Source organism: Myodes glareolus, chromosome 1 (genome assembly GCF_982192425.1).
Source record: "Myodes glareolus chromosome 1, mMyoGla1.1, whole genome shotgun sequence".
In the NCBI taxonomy this organism is placed as follows: Eukaryota; Metazoa; Chordata; class Mammalia; order Rodentia; family Cricetidae; genus Myodes; species Myodes glareolus.
The window spans coordinates 85839906-85849344 of NC_142026.1; positions in this window are offsets into that span (position 1 = coordinate 85839906).

Consider the following 9439-nt stretch of genomic DNA (forward strand, 5'->3'; position numbering starts at 1 on the left):
TTTTTTTTTTTTTTGGTCTGGCCTCTGCTGACACCAACAGCAAACACTCTTTTTAAACAGAGAGTAGCCATTCTGCTTTGAGGTGTAGTTTGAGGTGAACTGTTCTCTGCCTTCTCTTTCCTTTTTCTCACTGAAAACCACAGTATGGTCACAAAGATGGTGCAGCCCAGGCATGAGCTCTCCGGCTCAAACCTCAGCACCGCCTCAGACCATCCTTGTCACGATCCTTTCACATGTAACAGTGCGCATTTGCTCCTGGAAACCGGTATAGAGTCGTGTCTGAGACCTTGCGCTCGGCAAGCAGAGAAGCCTATGGTGTTTCCTGATTCACGGAGCAAACTGCTGGTGTGTGTGCCTTGGCTCAAGCTTTTGATGAGCAGAAAATGTGCTCTGAACTCATGCTTCTTTCCATGAAAGCCTGACACAGCATTCTGGTTTCAAAGGAAGCTGTATAAAAGGGACCAAGAGAAACCCCACAACATGGGACCACCTTAAAATCAAGTTTACTGCCTAAATGGGATTAAGCTAGAGCTGTGTTTTAAGAAGAATAAACCGGAAAAAAAAAGTCTTTGCTGCATGGTGCCCACGTCTATCTACGCAGCTCTGAAGTCCAGATGCAAGCTGCCACTGAGCATCTCTGGAGAGAGCGTGGGAAGTTAAAAGTCAGTGTTTTTGATTAATTAATAATCATCCTCAGCTGTGTTGGCAAATGATAAAAACGAATCATCTGCCTTTAAAGTACGGGTGGAAGACGTGTGCTTAGCCAGAGCCGAGTGGGGAGGAAGAGCAGCCTGCTGGCCTGGTCTGGCCTTGACTGGTGGAAAAAAAAAGGCGACATTGTGTGCCTTTTACCCTATAAAGTCGTGCTTAGGAAGTACCAACCATAGCTAGAGTCAGTCAGGGAGGGAGGCAGCAGGAGCTAGGGCCTGAAGAAGAGCCCAAAGAACTGTTCCACGGCAACCAAGGTGGCTACAAGAACCACCCAACTATGGAACATGGGCTGCATAGCAGCTTTTCTGTCCACAGCTGGAAAAGCTGCCTAAACTGGAGATGACAGGCCGTGGCTGAGAGTGTGTTTGTGCATGCACAAGATGAGGCAAGGTTTTATTGATAAATGAGAGAATAAATAAAATACTTAGACTCTCATTTATTTCAATAATAATTTCTTATTTATTTATTTTTTCACTACTCTGGATCAAACCCAGAGTTCAACCCCAAGCACTTCAAATTAAAGCAAAAATGTTAAGGATATAACACAGTGACCCCATGCCATTCTTCCCTGAAGGCCCCATGGCTTCAGCCGGCTGACATTTCTCTCTAGCAGAAACTGTGGGGGTGTTTTGTTTTGTTTATTTGAGACAGGGTTTCTCTGTGTTGCCCTGGCTGACCTGAAACTCGCTCTGTAGACCAGGCTGGCCTTAAACTCACAGAGATCTGTTTGCCTCTGCCTCCTGAGTGCTGGGATTAAAGGTGTGTGACCCCATGGGCCGGCTTATGCTGTCCTCAGAAAGCCTGCTGCCTTTATTCCCTCACCGCGTATGCTCATTTCACTCCGAGTCTCTCCTCTCAGCTCCCGGGTTTGTCATGGCCCCCATTCCTTACCAAATCACCCCAAACTTCAGGCTGTCTCTCATGCCACAGACCCAGACTATATCTCTATGCTAACTCATGCTACCCCTGATTCTGTCAAATGGCCGGCAGCCCAAATAACTCAGAAGCACAGCCCCTTGAGATCATCCCTGAAATTTCTAGGGTCTTCCCTGAAGTCAGCCTTAGCCAGCCTTGGAGGAGCACTGCCACACCCCTGAAGGATCTGGCTCCATCAGAAGGTGTGCGTTCCTTTCTGTTGATCTTTACCAATGTTCTGTTCAATGCCGTCTCCCCCTCGCACTTGGAGCCTCCATGGGAGGCCCTTTTAACTGCAGGTGAGGAGACTCTGAGGAGAAAGCAGCAGGTCCAGAGAGGGCAAGTCCACCTCTGCCTCCAGACACCCGCAGTGAACCAGCCGCTCAACTTTCCTGTAACTTGCTAGAAATTTGCAGCCTACCAAGGCCACGGGGACCATGACAAATAACTGAATAATCAGGTGGAAATGGTGACACATGTCTGCAGTCTTAGTCCTCAGAAGATTGAGATGAGAGAATTCCAAGATGGAAGTCGGCTAAACAGTAAGACTATCTAAAAGAAAACACTCCATAACTCCACATGATTAAATATGTACTGACATTACCAATGACCCAGTGGCTTAAAACAACACTTTTTAATAGTTTTCAGTTCTATGATGTACAGAGTCTGAAACAGTATGGCTTGGCCCCTCCTCTCTTGGGTAAACTGGCCGGAGTGTTTGTCTGGAGTCATTGGGAAGGAAAGCCAGTTTTAGTTCTTGTTGGTAGGATCCAATTCCCTGCCTTTCTAGGTTTGAGGTCCCCAGTATTATCAAGTCAGTCCTATCAGAACTGTATCTCTTTCTTATAGTAAGGGTTGGTCAGCTATCCTGTAAACCACGCCATCACACGTGCAGGTAAGCTCACAGGTGAGATATAGGTTCATCATTGAATTCTGCCAGCCACATCACCTTTGTATCAACTGCAGGCATTGTGGGAAAGTAGTGGACAAGCCAGTCCTACATGGGATAGGGAAAATGCTACTGCATTTCTCCAGCATAGACAAAGACTGTCCTGTGACTAGGGAGAGCTTAGAGATTCGTGTAAGATTGGGAGGGGCCTAGAAGTCCTAAAGGAGGAATTTGCCGGTAAGGGGAGGTAGGGAGATGATGAAGAAGATTCAGGGAATGGGTGAAGTAGCTGGGCAATCTAAAGGAACCAAAGGGGAGTGTGGGCAGCAGACTCACCAGGGAGGAAAGGTACCTGTGATCCTTGGCTGTGCTGTGCTCCTAACCCACCATGTGTGGGGGAAATGTGGCACAGCCAACACTGAAGGGTAGAGGGACCCAACTCTATGTGGACATGCTGGAGTGAACACACAGTCTCCTGGGAGGAATACACAGGCTGGACAGCCCCCAGGAAGGTGGAGACTGCTGTGTAGGGAGACTGAAACAGGTTAGAGTTTCGTCTGTTGAGCAGATGGGGTTAGGTTAAGACCCACAGGAAGAGCAGCTTACAAAGATATGTCATGGATAAAATAGGGAGGGTTATTCGCTCCCAGAGCACAGTGTCCAACACAACGCTCAGTGCTGACTTAGGGGACAGCAAGTTAGCATTTTAAGTTCAGAGTACTTATGACTGGCTATATGTGACTGCCAGCCCCTGAGAGAATAAAATGCATAGGCTACTTTCCTTAATTAGTAATAACTATTTTATTTGTTTTTCAGTGCTTTGGATCAAACCTAGTGTTCAGAGTTCTGATTACTTCAAATTACAATAAAAGAAAATAAAACAACAAAACAAGCAAACACAGTGACTCTAAGTCACCCTTTCCTCGTTTCTAAATGAGACCCACAGCAGCCCTGGACTGCTCAGACTACACAGAAAGTCCCTGTGCCTGTAACCTGCCTTTCTCCCTCTGCATTGTGGCTTCTGCTCATGGGTGACTGACGGTGTGGAGGAGCAAATGAGCGCAGCTTGTTGAGAGCAATCCTGGGTGTCACGTTTGTCCTTCAAAGACCTCTTCCAAGCTGGGCTCTGCACCTGAGGAGATTCAGCCAGCATTGGGTAGGATTCAAAGAGCAACTCTAGCTCAGAGGACCCCCTGTAAGCTGCAGGATCTCTGGCTTGATTCCTTCCTAGAGGAATTTGTTGCAGTTTCGGGACAAAGGGGCTGCCACTGCCATATTTAAATCACCATATACTTTCAGACTCCGTTGATTGTTCTGTGAGACAAAGCCCAAATGAGCACTGTAAAAAAATACCAACTGCGAGACAACATTAAACAGGAAACGCCATCCCAAAGTCCCACAAACCTCTGCTGGGTGCTGACCATGGCATCCATACGCCACCTACGCTGGGTCAGGATAGCGTCTATCAATACACACTGAGGAGTCTTAGAAGTTCTGATTGCAACCTTGACAAAGTGCATAGAGAGAACCAGGCTGCCTTTCAAGGATTTTGAGGAAATGGAACTGGTTTGACTCTAGCAAAGAACCCAAAGGGAAAGATGTGATGACAGCTTCCACTTCCCAGCAGATCCTGGCGTGAACCCTTTCGAGAAGTGACGGCGCTGGGGCTGCCTGAATGTGGACCAGGCCTTAGGGAGCGGTTCAAAGAGATCCACAGATTTTGCTCTGACTTCATGGGAATACCCTGTCAGGGTTCTTTCCCTTCTGAGGAGGCAGTTCTTTCTGTGTCACAGCACATCTTACGGTCTGAGGTGTTCCACGTCTGACCAGCAAGCAGCCCTGGGGCACTACATCTTTTCTATGTGAACTTCCAGAGATAGCCCAGCCAAGTGTTGAGACAGTAGGTGGAGCTGCCACGTGGGCTTCCCCATATATTCCGACCCTTTCCGGCTTTTAGAATGACCATGTAATCCATAGGGCTGCGCTGTGAGCAATGATTGGCCAAACACAGGCTTTAAAAATCTATGATCGCTCTGTGTGGCCTTGGTTCTCCTAAAGTTTCTGGGAAAGGCTAGACTCCGGTGTCTCCTTCAAAGTCCCCAGGGATCTCTGGGCTCAATTCCGAGATGGCTCTCTTTTGGTTCTTCACTCAGCCTACAAGTTCCTTCAACATCTTTCTGGAACTGAGCAGTGTCCGGCTAGCCCTTCTACCCCAGGTGGCTGGGTAGCCAGCTTTCCACACGGTAATGTATGCCTGAAGCAAGCGACTTATAAAGAGAAAGGTCTATTTTAGCTCATAGTTTTCAAGATTCAGCCTATAACTCACTGGCCCTGCTGCGTTTGTGGCAAGGGATGCATGACAAAGTGTTGGGAGCTGTGAACCCCCAGACCCTGAATTTCTTGTAAAATACATGTTATGCTTGCAGCTGCTCTGAGCACAAGACGCTCAGGAGTTCCTGATGGCAGAGGAGTGGTTTCTGGTGGGTCTGGCTGGGGCGTGGCTAGCAGTTAAGGATCCCTATATAAGCTGCCCCTGGATACAATAAAGGGGGCATTCCTGTTTCATGGATGACCCCTGTCTCTGTCTGTGTGTCTTTGTGTGTTTAAATCCCCAGGTCCTTGCCCGGCTCACGAATGGTCCTGTAGTGCAGGCACCGCAATACAGGAGCAGTACCATACTGTCACGTAGTACAGGCGGATGGTACAACAAAGTCATTCATTCACTCAGGGTAGGAGAGTGAGAAGGCAGGAAATGCATAACACCATCCCCTTCAAAGACATGCTCTCAATAATCTGAAGACCTCCCACAAGGTTCTGCTTCTTGGATGCCTACTCCAGACACTACTACCCAATACCACAACTTGCGACCAATCCTTCAGCAACCCAGGTCTAAACTCTAACAGTGGCCCCATCCACAGTAATTCTCAGCATCTGTCTTTGCTCCTGAACACACTACCTTTAACCTGTCGCGCTCCATCATGTCCCTGCTCTGTAAATAGTGCAATCAGCCTCCTAAGCAAATGCACGGTGCAGCCAGAGGCTCTGCCTTGCTGACTTCTTGAGTACTGGGTTAGAGTAGAAAATTTCCACTAATTCTTACCAATGAGGGGCCATGTGGCTTTGGCAAGTCACCGCACTGCTTGGCCATGTCCCTTCATCAGTGTAATGAGGCGACAGACTACACAATCTACAGTGCACATAGATGCTACATCCCATCAGTTCTGATCTTGCCGAATGTCTATTTGGCAACCAATACATAGCAACTGTACTATAGACTAAGGGTGTGCTGTCCAGGAGAGGCAGCCTCTGTTCTCAAAGACTTGACAGTCTAGTTAGAGAAAAAAAGATTCCAAGCTTTAAAAACAAAACACGTACACAACTTATTAAGCAATGTGAGCACTGTGTAGGGAGTGAAGACAAGCTCGGGGCCCCTTGTCTGTTTCCTGGCTCCCAGGGAGCACTGCTCTTTGCTGCCTGTGGTCTAGTGTTGTGAAAACAAGCATTTTGTGTGCTCTGTCTGCTTTTCCCGTGGAGGCTGCTGCAGGAAGGAAGACATATTTGGTCTATTACCCCACACTGGTCAGGAGAAGAAGGCCCATCAAGCACTTTGATCATACAATCTAGTTACTCAAAACACTGAGCCTGCATTTGCAGCACATTTCTATGTATTCATAAGCTGCACATGTGTGCAATGGTGGCTGTGCACACTAAATATTAGTCATATCTGTTGCTATTCCTACTACTATTAAAGCTCAATTTCTTACTGTTTCAGATTAAAATATTGATATAAATGGATGTTAAAGTATCTTTTTTTCTTGAATTTAAATGTGCATCCATAGGTCCAGGACAAAACCTTAGGGAGCTCAGCTCTGAAAACTTTTAAAACCAGTTAAAAGGAACCTAAGATAGTCTGGGCAACATTACCTACTTAGTTCTGATATAAGACAGCTTGAAGTGTACACTGGTGTACTTTGGTGGATCTCAATGAAAGCTGTGGTTTTATGGAAATAGTTCTTTAAGAATTGTGTTTTAAAAAATGCATTCCGACGCAGCAAGATTTCCATTGCTTTTCCCTTTTTCTTATGTACATATGCACAGAGTTCAAAAACATTAATTATTTTCTCAGCATCAGGACTGGGCCTGACGGGTAACTAACTACAAGATATTTGCAGACCTGCCGCCTCCTAGTTTGTGGCTGCTTTCCTGCAGGTGTTATGGGAGGGTACACCCATGGCAGGTGCCTTCATTTTGTTGCACTATCACAGAATGCCAGGCTAGGTACTTTCTTTTCTATCATTTTATTAATTTTTAAAAATTATTTAAGTCTTTTTTTATTTTACATACCAACATACCAATCCCAGTTCCCCCTCCCTCCCCCACTGCTGCTTCTGTCACCTTCTCCTCACCCCACCCGCTATCCACTCCTCAGAGAAGGTAAGGCTACCCATGTGGAGTCAACAAAGGCTCCACATGTTGTAAGTCCAGGCCAGGGACTTACTAAAGAATATTCTTATCTGGGCTCATGGTTCTCCGGACTGGGAAGTTTGAGACTGAGTGGGCAGCAGCTGCGGAGGGACTTTGTGCCCGACATCCTATAGCAGAACAAAGAGCGTAAAGGTGACTGAACACTCCCTTTTCTGAGAATCCGCTATGCTATGCCTTCACAGCCCAGTCACCTTTAATCAGGCCCCACCCCCGGCACTGGGTAGAGAACGCAGCCTTCCCAACACAGTGGAACCATGGCAGTGGGCTTTGGCTACCTGCACCTGAACGAAAAGGAAGAGACTGCTGGAGTAGGTGCAGTTTCTTTCTGGGATTCGGAAAGGCGCCAAGACCTGGCTCACTTTTTTCCCCTCAGCCAGCTGGCTGACGGCCCCTAGAAGCAGGTCAGGGCAGAAGATGCCTGCGGAGGCTTGTAGGCAGCCAGCGCAATGATCACTTTCACTGTGTTGGTTGGGTGCTGCCAAAGGCCAAGGTAGCAAACCAGCAGGAAACAGTGCTTGGCAGAAACCCATCCTCTAAGACAGGGAGAGGCTTTATTTCCACCCTTGGCCCCGGCTGCAAAGGGGCACTGGCCACCAACTCTGGCCTGCCTGTAAGAGACAAAAACGTTCCCTTTACTGTGAACCCGAGTCTAAGAAGGTCCCATCCTCTCCACCCCGCGCGACGTCGGCACGCCACCCCTCCCCCACTCGAATATCCAGGTTGCTCTAGCTGCTGAGGGTGACAGCTGACCTTTGAAAGGGAGGTGGAATGCATCCGAGAGATTCCGGATCTAACTTCAGCTTGGACTGTTTGGCAAACCTTTATGGAAGAACAGATTGCGCAAGCCTGAACTCGTGGGGTTGAGGGAGGAAGAGGGAAGAGGGTTCCTTGCAGTGCGCGGGCCCCTGTTATTCCTTTGACTTGGATTTCAGCTGAGTTTTGTAGATTATAAAGATAGGCATATACGTCAGCACCTCTGCTCTCAATTGGACAAGCAGCCCCACATCCTCCCCACAGTTCATGCCATTCCTTTCAGATTCCTTGCCCCAGCCCCTGGGGTTTTTAGAGGAAGTTGACCTGAGGGGTGTTTGGGGTCAGACCTACATCACACTGCCTGCCATTCCTGCCAGGCACTGTGGCTGATTTCTCTGGCCTCCATCTTCTGCTCTAGCCTTGATCTCTGCTGTGGGCAGGAAGGAGGGACTCAAGAGAGAGCCCGGCCAGCTGGTAGTGGTGGAGCATCCATTCTGCCCCAGTAGCTCAGCGAAGGAATGCTGGTCACATGGAATCCAGAGAAGGCTGTGTAATGTGGGAGACGGCGAGTTCCATGTTCCCACACTGTAAGTCATGATGACACTGTTAAAAATGACTGGTGGGCGGGGGAAAGTGAAAGAAAAAGAATGAGAGGGAACAGAAACCTATGTGATACACACAGAGGACCGAGCAAGAGTAAGAGGGAAGGCATGAAGACAGGCCGGGGGAGGGTGGCCTGGAAGGGAAGCAGGGAAAGCAGGCAAAAGAGACTGGGTAGGAGGAAGAAACCAGACCCAAAGGAACATGATGAGGTAGATGTAGAGAGGAGACCTTCTGCCTGAGAAAATGTCCTACTTCAGCTAAGGGTGGAGGCCAGATTCATTTCCAAACACATCACCTTCAGACTCTGGATCCAGGGTCCAAAGTCCCTCACCTTAAGGTCTGTCCCTGCTTACTGCAGGCCTAACTAAATTCAGAAAGAAAGGGCCTGTGAGACTTTCTGGAGGTAACAGGGGAAAGAGTAGAGAGAGCCACATGCTTGGGAGAGCCCTCTTGGGAGTCCTAACAGACTGTGCTCTTCCCAGAACCTCAGGAGTGCTGCCAAGCTCTGGCTTTTGGTCTCAAGAAATTCGCCATTGGTGAGGGGCTAAAGGTCTGAGGGGCCCATGAACAGAGAGAGCAATGAACAGCCATATTGTTATTTGAACTTCTCAGACAGTGAACACATTAAGAAAATATTGATGGAAGATGAAACAAGAGGAAAATAATTAAACGGAGAATGGCTTTCTCAACAATATCAAGGAATTTTCTTAAATGAGGAGATTAAGGTACAAAGGTTAGTCAAATATGGAAACACTGACAACTGTAGAAGGTTCGGTATGAAGGCTTGACAGCAGCAGAGCAAAGTCAACATGAGACTTGCAGTCCCCAAACCCATCTCCTGGTGAGCTGGATCAGAATATAAATATGATATCATATTTGAGTTATGTTTATCATTAAAAACCAACAAACTCTGGTTAGTAGACAGTTCTGGAAGAGACCAGTCTGTTACCATGGAAACAAGATTTACCCTCATCTGTCACATGAGATCAAAAAGTCAAGGCCATAAGAATGATTGAAGTTGATGGAGGGTAGGCAAGTATTGAGGGAGACCGGCAGTGTGGGGGAGATGAGGACATTCAACTT